At 49.6% G+C, this 14,034-nt stretch overlaps 1 long non-coding RNA gene across 4 annotated transcripts in view; it reads left to right on the forward strand.

Moving 5' to 3' along the window:
• The window catches only part of LOC122497189, a 157,834-nt gene that overhangs the window by 107,996 nt on the left and 35,804 nt on the right, over nucleotides 1-14,034 (forward strand). For 3 of the 4 annotated variants that reach the window (XR_006301048.1, XR_006301047.1, XR_006301045.1), the window contains exon 3: nucleotides 10,757-10,864. This is a non-coding gene — a long non-coding RNA (uncharacterized LOC122497189). Of the gene's footprint in view, nucleotides 1-10,756; nucleotides 10,865-11,333; nucleotides 12,790-14,034 lie in introns of all 4 variants that reach the window. The other variant, XR_006301046.1, reaches the window with a different exon arrangement.

Below are 14,034 nucleotides of genomic sequence, written 5' to 3' on the forward strand. Positions count from 1 at the left end.
CTCCGCTGGCTTTTTCCAGAGCACCTTCACCCTATGAGATTGACAGCTTACTCTTGGTTGGGAACAGAGTGTAGGAAGGGGTCTTTTCACACTGCCCTTGCGGCCCTGCCTGCCAAAACCCCGCCACGGCCGCTTTGCCTATTTACCCTGGCCACCAGGTCTCTCCCAGCTGCCCTAAGAAAACAGATTACTGTCCAGAGCAAAGTCCTTGCGTGTTTCCTCTCTGGAGATGGATCAAGTTTTGAAAGAAAGGTTTCCTGCAGCCCATGACACCATTTGGGTTTGTTTTATCTGTCTCCACCTGTGGGGCAGGGACTTAACCTGTTGCCCAGGGCTGGGCCAGCAAATGACTGAAAGGAAAGCAAAGCTGGCCCGGTGCGCTTTTCGACAACACACCGAGCGGCCTTGTTCTCCTCTGCCCAGCATTGTGCGGGTGAGGCCCAGGCCCAAATCTGAATAGGGCTCCGCGTAACTTGATATGTTTTCTTTCTTTGCTGTAGTCTCAGTGTGCCAAATTTAACTATGCCCCAATCTGCGGTCTGTATATATAGTGTTGTTGCAGGAGTGTGTGGAGGGGGGGGGGGGTTGCCAGAGGGGGGAGGGGAGCGTATCCATGTTGCAGGAGTGGGGGGGGGGTTGCCAGAGGGGGGAGGGGAGCATACCCATGGGGTTTTTTTTGTATCTTTTTTTCCTCTTGCCTGCTTTGCTCCCTGTTTGCTATATATAACTTAACATGACCGTCCTCACTCTTTGGTCATTAACCCTTTGGAGATACCCACTGCAATTTGTGTCTCCCGGAAGGCCCCTCCACCAATGCCCTCAAGCGCCCTGTTCAGGAAGCGCCGGCTGGCACCGTCGGAGTTAACCACAGGCCTTTGGAAACTTGAACTTCCCCAGAAGTGCTTGTGCAGCAATTAGCAGATCCCCACTCAGATACAGAAAACTATCCCCTGCCCCCCTTTGCAAACAAGCAGAGAAGGCCCTCGGAGCCACGAGTCAGCCCTGTGCCTCTTTCCAAAAGGCTTGTATCCTGTACCTTCCAGAAATGTGATAAAAGGTCCATCTTGATGTGGCTGCAAGGTTCCTAGAGGAAGTAGGAATCTGTTGTCCAATTAAAACTCATGAGGCTGGGCCTCACTTCTGAGATGCTGGGGTGGATGAACACAAGGGTGGCGGAAAGCTTCTCATTTGCAGCCTGCGTGACGAGTGACCCTGCCTAGGTGGATAGAAGCCCTGTTTCACTCTGCTGGAGGGAGAGGGCCGGCAAAATATTTTGGTAGCTACTAAATGTCGGGGACCAAAGAGAGCTCCTCACCCAGGCCACGCGCTCCTCTCAAGGGCGGGTGGACATCGCTCCTTAGGACCCAGGGTCCATGGGATCGGGCGATGGGAGGTAAAAGCCTCAGCTCTCGCTGTTCACTTCTTTCAGAAGTCACAGAAACGCGGGAAAATACAGAACCTTGAGTCTCCTTGTGAGGGGGAAGATGTCTTGGGTCATCTTGGGCTATATTTAGAATGGAAAATGTGCTGGCTCAGAGAAAACCGGTCATGTGTCCTTCTCCAGGCTGTACCCTGAGCAGGGAGCCCGGCCCCATCGGGCCCCCTTCCTCCCATCTTTCACACAGCCCAGATGCCCCTCCTCCTCTAGGGAGCCTTCCCAGCCATAGGAAGACCCCGCGGGGTCGGGCTGGATGACCCTGTTAATAAACTTTACAAGCACGAGGACCATGACGCTCCAGTGTGGCACTGTGTGCCAGGCACGGTGTGAGCCCAGAAGTGCGCGTTTGGCGTGCAAGTGCGAATTGTGCTACCTTGAACCGCTCCCCACCCCTGCTTCGCCAGGTGTGAGTGCTGGGGATGGACACAGGGATCCTGGCCCGAAGGGCAGTCACTGGCCTGGCTCACCTGTTGTACTCTGGGTCACAGGCACGTCGGGCTGCACGACGGCGATCGTTTCTTTTTGTAAGCATCAAAACGTTCTCAAGAACATGGAAGTTTGTTGCATCGCCGTCTTGTTTGTGGATCGGCACATGATTTCTCAGAGAGGACAACGCGACCCCGCCCTGTCACCCCTTCCAGCCCAGGCCCTACTTCCCACTTTACTGAGGACGAGGGTCGGAAGTAGCCTTGCTAAAGATCGCCGTCTGCTGTGTTCGTGGGGACTAAGGGGACAATGGGAACGCAGTCTTGGGTACCTGTTGTGGGTCAGGCACCACTTTCGACCTTCACAACCTCTCCGAGAGCTGGGGGTTATGGAGGCCTTTTCCCAGTATGGAAACCAGGGGTTAGATGTCTCCTCCAAGGACCGGCGCGTCCCTCACCCGCCTCCCCCTCCTCCCCCTCCTCCCCATGCTGTGCTGGTCCGACCTGTGAAATGCAGTCCCTCAGTCTCCTGTCCCATGGCTTCCCACCTGGCCCACAGCCCAGCCTCCTACCCTTCTAGACTCTGATCCAGACAGAAGCCAGCATGATCTTCGGGAAATGTAAAACCAAGCCGCATCCTTCTCCTGCTTGGGACGTGAGAGTGGCTTCCGGGTGTTCTTAGAACAGGATTCAGCCCCCCCCCCCCCACCCCCGCCGTGCATGGCCAGTACCCCCTACCCCAGCTGTGCTACAGCTGTGGTTCGCCCACTCTGCACTCGCCCCGCCAGTCCCAGGGCCTTTATATTTGCTATTCTGTGCCCGTGGTTGGGACCCTAGACCCTGAATCGTTCTAGTCTTCCTCAGCGAGGGTCAAGGCACTGTTCTAGCTGGGGGTTAACTCTGCACGCCTGCACACCTATTCTCTCGGGAGGAACAAGACACTCAAGCTCCCACACTGTGGGGCTGCTGCCCGCCCCCTCCCCCCCGACCCAGCCCCAAGACCCACGCTTCTCCCAGCAGCCTGAGGGAAGTTGCTTCCTTCTTGCACACGCTGTGCTGGGTGTGAATCTTCCACCATGGGCAGATCTCAAGGCTCTGTGTTTGGGGCAAATAGCTACTCTTTCATGAGGCTTTAGGTCATGAACTGACACGTCATGTCTTGGAAGCCCATCCGGAGAAGAAGCTGACCACCTTTGCTTGCTCCTGTCGGCCTTTCTGAAAACCCAGTACGGTGACATACTTTCAGCCCCTGGATTTTCCATTCCAGTGTTGCATCAGCTCGGAAGAAAATTCTCTTCTAATTGGTGACACTCAGGTTGGGCTGAACGTCCAGTGGGCCATCCGTACACCATTTAATCTATCCCTTCAAAATAATTCATTCTTAGTTATCAGGCCTGCTAAGATGACCCGAAACTGGCCCTTTCAAAGGGTTTTTCCACGGTGGCCTGGGACAGCAGCCACTTGGAGGAGGCCCTCTAGGACAACAACCCATCCATTGCACAAGATCATGTGGGAGGCCCCCAGAGAGCAAATTAAGTCCCCCCCCCTTCTTGTACCCCCCTCTGGTCCCACCAGCCTCCCCACTCGAAGTCTATAGCGTTTGGAATATGTCCCCACTCGTTTAGAACAGAAATCTCCAAATGGAAAAACAGAGAGAGACAAAGAAGACAAACATGAAGTAACATTGACTAGATCACTGAGACAATCTGTCCACCAGGATTTGCCTTCCTGATTTCTTTTATAGCCGTAGTGTCGCCCTTTCCTTGTCATCAATTTAACATGTAACATTTTTTTAATTAAACTTCAGTATCATGGAACAGGTCATAGGGTGTGAGCGATATTTTCTTTGTTCTAAAAATCCACATGTAATGAAGCTGCCATTCACGATGGTTTTCCACTGGGCTGCTTATTAAAAAAAAAATGAGTTTCAATGAGCAAAAATAGGTGCATTTTCACAGCGTGGGGTCCATCAGGAATGAAAACCTTACCGATCACAGCCCCAGCCCCTGGGGGTGCCGTGGGGGGATGTTGTCAGATGTCAATTTGGGCTGATTGTTTCTGAGGCCATGTGACTGCGATTCTCGTGTCCTGTGGTGCATTTTATAGACTGATGTCGTCTTTTGGAGATAAATGATTAGATCAATGGTTATAGATGAACGCAGTTCACAGCGTGCTAGAATCAAGGGAGGATTCCCACAAAGTTATCAGAAAAGGCTTTAGAAAGGACACGGGGTGGGGGTGGGGGTGCCTGGGTGGCTCGGTCGGTTAAGCATCCAACTCTTGACTTCGGCTCAGGTCATGGTCTCACGGTTCGTGAGTTCGAGCTGCTCGTCAGGCTCTGTGCCGACAGCCCAGAGCCTGGAACCTGCTTCGGATCCCGTCTGATTCTGTTGGATTCTGCTTCTCTCTCTCTGCCCCTCCCCTGCTCAAGCTCTCTCTCTCTCTCTCTCTCTCTCTCTCTCTCTCTCCCAAAAACAAATAAACACTTAAAAATTTAAAAGAAGAAGAAGAAGAAGAAGAAGGGATACAGGGACCAGGGTGCTGAGCTGTGGCACTCCTTGCCTGTGACCGCACCTCCTGTACCAGGAGACAAGGATCCTGATAGTCAGACCCCCAAGTCACTACTCAGATGCCTCTGGAGGCATCCCTGTAATGGGATCCCAAACAACAGCAGACGGGTGTTTGACTTCAATACCTGAGCCTACAGGTAAAAACCTGGTGATTTCTGGCTTTCTTTACCAAATCCAGGAGATCGGCACCCACGATATCTTCACTCTTCCCCCTCCCCTTTGCCCCAGTATCAGTCTGCTAAAGCTGCTTCGTAGCTGTGCACGGCCCCTGGCTCCTTCCATTTCTGCTGGGCCCTCTGGGTATCTGAGTTGTGGCCTTGCCCCATGGGACTTTTTTTTTTTTTAATGTTTATTTATTTTGGAGAGAGACAGAGACAGAGTGTGAGCAGGGAGGGAGCAGAGAGAGAACCCAAAGCAGGCTCCAGGCTCTGAGCTGTCAGCACAGAACCTGACATGGGGCTCGAACTCATGCACCTCGAGATCATGACCTAATCCAAAGTCGGCTGCTCAACCGACTGAGCCACCCAGATGCCCCCCTCCCCTCACCAGGGGACATTTAGATGAGAGGAAAACTCCTTCTAGCTTCACAGCACCTCTTTCTTTACTGTTGGTGTGGTCCTGAGCAAATCATCCTAGAGCCTCAGTTTTCTCATCTCTGTAATGGGATGACCTCAAAAGGTGGTTCTGGTGCGATGTAAGAAAGTCTTGGGAAAGAGCACAGCACCTGTGTAATTCTGTCTTCCCTCCCTGCTATCTGCATGTCCTTGGGGGCCACTGGTGTCCTCCAGGGGAAGACAACCGGGCATTCAGTGTGTGAACAGCCTGCCTACCATCTTCTCCCTAAACCGACTGATGCAGGCAGTGAGGACGGAATTACTCAGAAACAAGTGATTTCCCAGCTGTGGTCTCCGCTCTGATAACAAAGGACTCGGCCCAGATTGGAGGGGAGGCGGGAATTGTGTGCAGAAAGGCGGTCGGGACATCTTGAGTTTGTTTGTAACTAATCTCAAATAATTTAGATCTTTTTAGTTTGCAGCAAATCCGATTCCCTCAACAACATCTGTGGTAAAATATTAGGAGCGTGTGCGGAGACCGAGTGTGGAGGGTTTTTTTTCTCCCCCCCCCCCCCCACCAAATCCAGAGTTACCCTCCAAATTGTAATCTTATCAGATTTAACTGGTTCCACGCAAACAGATCTATGTATATTTTCAGTAGTTTCAGCTGAAACCTGTTAAGAACAGATGTGCAAAGGGCTGCCCGGCACTGATCCATTTAAATGTATTTTTCCATGAACGGCCTTTTCTCTCTGCGCTTCCTCAGAGGAGGGGAAAACAAGAGAGTGGAACCGTCATTAAAGTGGATATTACACGCTTCTGAGTTCCCCGCAGCCAGTGTTTGCTGTTCGTTTCCAAACAGCAATTTGGCACACAAGGCTGTGAACACAGGGTGTGCATTTGACGGGCAGTGTTGGCTGCGAGACCATGCGGCTGGGAGGACGGGCCCACAGCTTGCTCTAGCTGCCGCCTGGGGCCAGCCCTCCCCGCCGCGGGGCGACTCACAGCACACGCAAGTAAGTTTCCCACCTCTTCGATCCTTCAGTTTTTTTCAGCTAAAAACAAAAAAAAGGAGGGGGGTATTAAAAAACTCCTACCACTCAACGGCAACAAAATAATCCGGTTTCAAAATAAGCAAAGGGAGGGGCGCCTGGGTGGCTCAGTCAGTTAAGCATCTGACTCCTGATTTCAGCTCAGGCCGTGACCTCCCAGTTCGTGAGTTCGAGCCCCGCGTCGGGCTCCGTGCTGACGGCTCACAGCCGGGAGCCTGCTTCGGATTCTGTGTCTCCCTCTCTCTCTGCCCCTCCCCCACTCATGCTCGGTCTCTCACTCAAAAATCAATAAACATTAAAAAATAAAGAAACAGGGGCGCCTGGGTGGCGCAGTCGGTTAAGCGTCCGACTTCAGCCAGGTCACGATCTCGCGGCCCGTGAGTTCGAGCCCCGCGTCGGGCTCTGGGCTGATGGCTCAGAGCCTGGAGCCTGTTTCCGATTCTGTGTCTCCCTCTCTCTCTGCCCCTCCCCCGTTCATGCTCTGTCTCTCTCTGTCCCAAAAATAAATAAATGTTGAAAAAAAAAATTAAAAAAAAAAAGAAAGAAACAAATAAGCTTAAAAAAAAAAAAAAAAAAACAAAGGATTTGGATAGATGTCTCTCCAAAGATGAGATACAAGTGGCTAACAAGCATATGAAAAGATAGTCAATATCACTAAGCCTTAGGGAAAAGCAAATGAAAACTACAAGAAGATATCACCTCATACCCACTCAGGGGGCATATATGTATATATACATATCAACAGAAAATAACAAGTGTTGGTGAGGATGTAGAGAAATTGGAACCCTCCTAGATTGTGGGTGGGAATGTGAAATGGTTCAGCTGCTGTGAAAGACAGCACGGAGGTTCCTCAAAAGATTAAAAATAGAACTACCATATGATCCAACAATTCCTCTTCTGGGTATACTGCCAAAAGAATTGAAAGCAAGATCTCAAAGGGGTATTTGCACACTCGTGTTCACAGTAGTGTTATTCACAAGAGGCAAAAGGTGGAAACGACCCAAGGGTCCTTCAGCACGCGGCTGTATAAGCCAAAGGTGGTGTTTACATACAATGGAATATTATTCAGCCTAAAAAAGAAGGAAAATCTGTCACCTGCTACAAGATATATGAAACTTGAAGAAATGAGCGAGTCACAAAAGGGCAAGTCCTATGTGATTCCATATACACGGGGTACCTAGAGTCATCAAAGTCACGGAGACAGAAAGCAGACCGGTGGTTGTCGGGAGCTGCACGGAGGGGAGAACGGGGAGTGACTGTTTAATGGGTCGAGTTTCCGTTTTGCAAGACGAATAAGATCTAAGATCTGTTGTAAAACAATGTTCATGTACTTACTAACGCTCCTGAACTAAACACTTAAAGTGATAAAGACGGTAAAAATGAAAACAGGGGGAGAGGGTCTAATTCAGATGCTGATCTCGCAGATGGAGATCTGTGGGGATCCAAGGAAATAAACACACACGTAGCAGGACTTTGGGCCTGTTGGCTGTGGAGATTATATCCGTGACAGAACGAGATAAGATGGGTGATGCTTTCCCAAGTTTGAATTTCTGCTCTTAAGAACATTTTTCTCGGGGCACCCGGGTGGCTCAGTCGGTTGAGCGTCGGACTCCTGATTGGGGCTCAGGTCATGATCCCAGGGTCATGAGATCAAACCCCATGTCGGGCTCTGCGCTGAGCATTCATCCTGCTTGGGTTCTCCCTCCCGCCCCCCGCCCCCGCTCCTCTCCCCCACCCACTAGCACATTCTCTCTCTATCTCTCTAAACAACAACAAAAACCACTCTTCTCTCCACCTTCCCATTTCCCACCTGACAGAGTTCATCCAGCCTCCCAGGACTCCACCACAGCCTGCGGCCATCTCCAGAGGTGTCCCCACTGGGCACTGGGGCCTCTTTCTCGGCGTGTGCCTCTGGAGCAGAGCTCTGTTGCCGTGGCCTATGTTTCCCCTGTGGCTGGCACTGTGGGGCGGGGGGGGGAGGTGAAGGTGCATGTCCCACGTTCATGGTCTCTGAGTAGACCACGGGGCTCCAGTTGCCTCCATTCTGTAGGTTTCCATTGCACTGACTTTGCCCCTGCACTGGGAGAAAGGAAGGCGGTCTTGGCATGGGGGGGGGGGGGGTGTTATGGCAGATGACACTCAGGGGTTCAGTGCCAGCTGGGAGAAGCAATATCATTTCTAGGTCCAGTTCTGCCACCTCTTTGCCCCCGTGTGTCACCAGTAAAAGAAGGGCGAAGGCAAAGCTGGCTTCATAATCTTTCAAGATTCCAGATCTTTGGGGAGGCGGGGGGCGGGGGGAGGCTCTGTCTTCCTGGAGTTCTCTCCAGCCTGATTGCCTCCACAAGGCACAGCATCTGGGAACCTCATCACGTCTGTGTTGCCTGGTATCTAATGGGACATTCTGGGTTGAGAGTTACCACAAACCCCTTTGTGATTTTGACACGAGTGGAGACCCCGTGGTGAGGCATCCTGGGCTCTGATTGCAGTGTGATGTGCTGACCCCCGAGACAGAGCCCGGCCAGAGTGATCTTTGGCAAGGTGGGCATTTCTGTCACCTGACAGGAGGGGACCCCCCCCCTTGCAGAGCTTGCCTCACAGGAGCTGGAAGATGAGCAGCTGGCTTGGGAGGTGAGATCAGATTTTTTTCAGGGCAAAGTAGAACCCCGTTTGTCTTAATGAGGAGGAAAGAACAAAATCAAAGCGCTCGTGAACACTTCAAAGGGGTTAAAGGACCACATTTGGTTCCCAATTAGTGTCCCTCCTGGCCAGGCAAGTGTCAGGTGAAGAATCCCATTGTCCTAATCAAGGGGGAAGGTGCCCGGAGCTTCTCTTATTGGCTGAGAATTGGTGGGGGCTGGGGGGCCCTGTTTCTGGGATCTCCAGCCCCATGCAGGACTCTGGTCTGTTTAGGAGACAGCTCTAATGAACCATACTTGCCTGTGAAGGACCGTGATCTTCTCCAAGCTTCTTCTATTTCCCTTCTATATTTCTTTCTCCTGATTATTTTCTTGCCTGCTACTTTTGTTGCATTTTTGTCTATCCAGAAGTTAATATCCAAAGGCCTTGATTTCTATAACCAATTCTGTGCTTTACAGAAGCAAAAGTCAGTAGGTCCAAACTTGGCTCTTTTATTCATGTGACTCAAACTGGTTTGGGGCAACATCTCTGAGCGCAAGCCAGAAACTTCCATAAAGGGGGCTACTGCCTGGAAACCTGAGAACACTTGGCAAGTGAGCCCAGCCCGGAATGTTTTCAGACCGGCACTGCCCCTGACAAACAGAGACCGAGGCAAGACAGGTCAGGCTCCCCCGCTCTACCTCCGTCTTCTCCAGAATGCTTCTGGGTTCCCTTCTTTTACTCATGTTCCTACCCCCCCCATCCACCAGTTTGTCAGAATCCACATTTCACATCCATCCACAGCCCTGATTTCCAAATCATTATAATCAATGATAACGATCAACTATCATAATCAATGATAATTAGCATTTATCAAGACAGTGGTTTCCCCAAAACGACTGCCAGCCCAGCCCGTGACCTTTCTTTTCAGTCACAGACAAAAGGGGATGTGTGTGTGTGTGCGTGCGTGTGCACACACACACGCACGCACGCACACACACACATACGCGGGCACTTGTGCGCACACCTGCCTAATGAACATACCGGTAATGAAAAACAGGATAGATTACAGAGAATGGCAACCTAATGGTTACAAAAAGGTATATGAGGCATAACCCATTAGTGAGCTACATTTTGTTCAAAACTGAGGTACTCAGGCAGAATAACACGCCTTTGTGCCGGAATGCACTCAGCTGTAGCAATGACTAATAATATAGCTGAGGACCTGTTCACATTTTTCCCCTTTTGTGCCTATTTTCATAAGTTAATAACTCAAGCATGAAATTATTTCAGGCTGAAGACTGGTGGTAAGAGCAGGGCAAATGTGTGGGAAACAACTTTTTGTTGTTGTTGTTACTTATTTTAGTTTGGCTGTTTTTAAGTTAGAGGAGTGGAGATGTCAACGTGCATTTTCTCCGGCAACGTGTTTTGGTTAAGCCCCCAAAAGTTGGGATTTCATTATATGAGACAAATGTTTAGTGACTGCAGATAGGAGTTAGTGTTCCTACAGGTATATGCTTCTGTTTGGTAGAGGTTGGGGTTGCAGGTGGTTCCGGGGGAGGGGAGAGGGTTGGATGAAATGGACTCAGAACATTCTAAGTGCCATCATTCTGGACTCCCATGCCTCCAACTAGAAAACTCCTATCCCACCAGAAAGGTATTCAGCTTAGTGAGCAAACGGCTGGCTGTCTTACACAGCGGAGAGTGTGGGTAGGGGTGAAGCCTAGTGCTGAGTATCAGTAAATTCCTGGAGCAGTGTATAGAACAGAAATGTGATGAATAATATTAATGCCTCTCCTTAGAGTCCCAGGACTCTGGGGTTTACTGAGCATTTCCCTGTACACAGAGACAGAGTGTCCATCTGGAGGAAACCAGATTTCATACAAATCCTTTAAAAATGTTTCTTTCCTCTTCATTTATCGGACCAAAGGACTTTGAAAGATACAGAAAAACAGAGAATGATCTATCAAACACCTGAGTACCCCCATCCCACAATTAACAAACGTTAATTCTGTTTTGTAACGATGGCTCCAACTTTTTTTTTTAAGTAAAATAACTGAATCATTACTGCTAAATTTGTACCTTTTCCTTGATCTCACAGATGGGCCAAGTAAGGAGCAGAAAGCAAAAGGACTCGGCTGAAGTGTGCAGCCTCCAGCAGCTCTCCCATCCTTCATGAACTGGATCCGGAAAGGAGACTCTCAGGAGGGTAAGACTAGCATTATTGTCCCCCTGACAGATGACCAGGAAGGGGCCCCCAGTGGATGTGAATGACAGCCTCCCTGTTCTAGATCCTGTGCTGGGCTCAAGGGCCAGAACAAAAGACAAAGCCCAAAGCAGTCCAGATCCCAGCCTGAGAGAGGGGAGCCGAAAGCACCTGCGTGAAGGAGAAACGATCCCCTCCGGCCAGGGTCCGCTTCACCAGGCGTGTAATTCAGAGGCAAGTCAGCAAATACTTAGGGAGACATTCCATAGAACACATGTATACTTCATAGGGTATATTTTAATCAGTAGCTCAATGGATCATTTCCAAAGAAAAGCAAAATACGCTGCCATCCTGTGACACAACGTGATGATTTTAATTTTTACTAGTAGATTGCTACACACACACACACACACACACACACACGGGCGTCCGGACCTGTTGAGAGGTCTTTCTTTCTTTTTTTTTTTTAAAGGTGAAATTGGACAGGGTTTCTGCGTATTATCTGCTTGTCTCGGAGCTTCTGGGGCTACCGCTCTGTGCGCTGCATGAGCTAAGCCCACCTTACGCTTGCATCATCAGGTTCCGCAAAGCCACTTGCGCCAGGAGCCCCACAAGAGCTCGCTCAGGGTCCACCAGCTGGAATCTGAGCAAGAGCAGACTAAAAATACCCAGCTCTGCGGACTCACGCCGGGCTCCTGGGGGGCTTCCAGACTGACAGCTCCGTTTACACACCCACAATGGGTTAAAACAAAAAAAAAAAAACAAAAAAAACCCACCCCAATCCGCACGTTTTCTTCGCGTTGATTGATTTGAGCTCAGCTCTAGAGAGTTTTGCTGGCCATTTTCAGAATGTTGAAACTCCGCAGAACTGTTTTAGGAAAAGTAAAAGGCGGCAAAGCGGAGAGAGCAGGCTGGCTTTGTCAGGGTCTGGGGCTCTCCGGCCACGGTCACTGCGAAAGCTGCGCCCGGTCTCGGAGCGGTCGGACCCTCACGGGACCGCACGCGGGTCCCTCTCCCACTCCAGCTCAGAGGCTGCCTCCCTCCGCCCATCCCCAGAAGGCACGGGACTTTACAGTTCACACATTTAACGGAGAAAACCCCGGTCCGGAGCCCGGAGCCCGGAGCCCGTGAAATGGAGCGCACAGCCCTGGGTGCGCAGCTCTCACAGTCCGGATGTGTGCAAACTGCTCCCCTGGGCGGTATTCAGGCCGATGCTTTGCGGGGAAGTACCTCCTCCTAGAGAGTGTCCTCTCCTCCCAGGCCTCGCGGGGAAAACTTACAAAGACAGAAAACCACAGGGTTCCTGGCACATGGGCTTTGGGTTTATCAGCTTAGAGCAGATTCTTCCTGACCTGAGCCCGGGCCCTTCCTCTGACTGCAAAGGCAGAGAGACACAAGCAGACAGAAACGCACTCGCTCAGCGGCTGACTCACGCCCAGAGTTGTATTCGACCCTCAAAAAATTGTCTACAAGAGATTGCTGAGGGTCGTGGTGCCTGCTGTCTTGCTCTCTTTCTTTTTATCCGGCGCCGTGTCACCTTTAAAGACACCTGAAATCAACTAAGAAGCAGACCGAAAGAGGGCTGGCGGGTTTTGAACACACGATACTAATTCACACTCTGGTGCCTCAAATAAACAAACAAACAAACAAACAACCCAAAAAACCAGCAAGAGTGTTTCTAAGGTAGATCCACCCCAGTTCACTTGAAGGGGAAACCTCACTACTGCGGAAGGTGACCTTGTGTGACATTGGAAAGCTGGCTTTACAGGGGCCCTGTGCAAAGCAAACTGGGCAGGGAAGAAATGAAGCCATGATTCCTTCAACGGGGTTTGGCAAGATTTGGTTAATGACAGCCCCATCATTTCTACAAACCCATTAGCAGTGTGTGAGAGTTCCGGTTCCTCCACATTCTCATAACGCCCATTATGGTCAGTCCTTTTTATTGTAGTCACCCTAATAGTTGCACAGTGATATCTCGTGATACTGATTTGCATCTCTCTAATGGCTAATAACGATGCGCACCTATTCATTTACTTGTTTATAATTCATAGATTTTGGTGATATATCTGTTGAAATATTTTGTCCGTTTTTTAATTGGGTTGCTTGATTTCTTATTATTGAGTTTTGGGAGTTCTTCATGTATAATGAATACAAGCCCCTTATTAAATATATGATTTGCACATGATTGCTCCCCAATGGTAGCTTATCTTTTCATTTTCTTAACAATGACTTTTGTTTTTAATTTTGAAGGAGCCTAAAAAATCCATTTTGGGGCGCCTGGGTGGCTCGGTCGGTTGGGCGTCCGACTTCGTCTCAGGCCATGATCTCGTGGTCCGTGAGTTCGAGCCCCGCGTCGGGCTCTGTGCTGACAGTTCAGAGCCTGGAGCCTGTTTCAGATTCTGTGTCTCCCTCTCTCTCTGCCCCTCCCCTGTTCATGCTCTGTCTCTCTCTGTCTCAAAAAAAAAAAGAAATCCATTTTTTTTCTTTTATGTGTTATGCTTTTGCTATATCTATGAAATCTTTGCCTAGCCCAAGGTCTCAAAGATTTTCTTCTATTTTCCTCTGGAAGCTGTGGGTATTTCAACCTATGATGACCCATTTTTTGAGTTAATATTTGTCGATGGTATGAGGTGTGGATTGAAGTTCATCTTTTTTGCCTCTGGATATCCCAGTGTTCCTCCAGCATTTGTTGAAAAGACTACCATTTCTCCCTCCCTGCCCTGTTTGCCCTTTTGTCAAAAAATCAGTTGTTCATGCACGAATGGGTCTGTTTAGTCTTGATTCTGACGTTCCATTGACATTGGTACTTATGGTCACTCCACTGTCCTGATTATTGTCACTTTATAATAAGTCTTGAAATCACACAGTGTTAGTTCTCCAACTTTGTTCCTCCTTTGCAAAGTTGTTTTGACTATTCTAAGGCCTTTGCATTTCCGTATGAGTTTTAGAAGAAGTTTGTCAATTTCTACAAGTTTGCTGAGATTTTGCCCAGAATTGCATTGACTTTATAGATCAATTTGATGAAAATTTATACCATAAAAACATTGAGCCTTCTGACCCATGAACACAGTATCTCTCTACCTATTTCGGGTCTCTTTCATTTTTATCAGCAACGTTTTATAATTTTTAATGTGTAGGTCTTGTCCACCTTTTGTCATTTTCACTCTAATTTA

The sequence above is a fragment of the Prionailurus bengalensis genome, chromosome A3, assembly GCF_016509475.1.
Source record: "Prionailurus bengalensis isolate Pbe53 chromosome A3, Fcat_Pben_1.1_paternal_pri, whole genome shotgun sequence".
Taxonomy (NCBI): domain Eukaryota; kingdom Metazoa; phylum Chordata; class Mammalia; order Carnivora; family Felidae; genus Prionailurus; species Prionailurus bengalensis.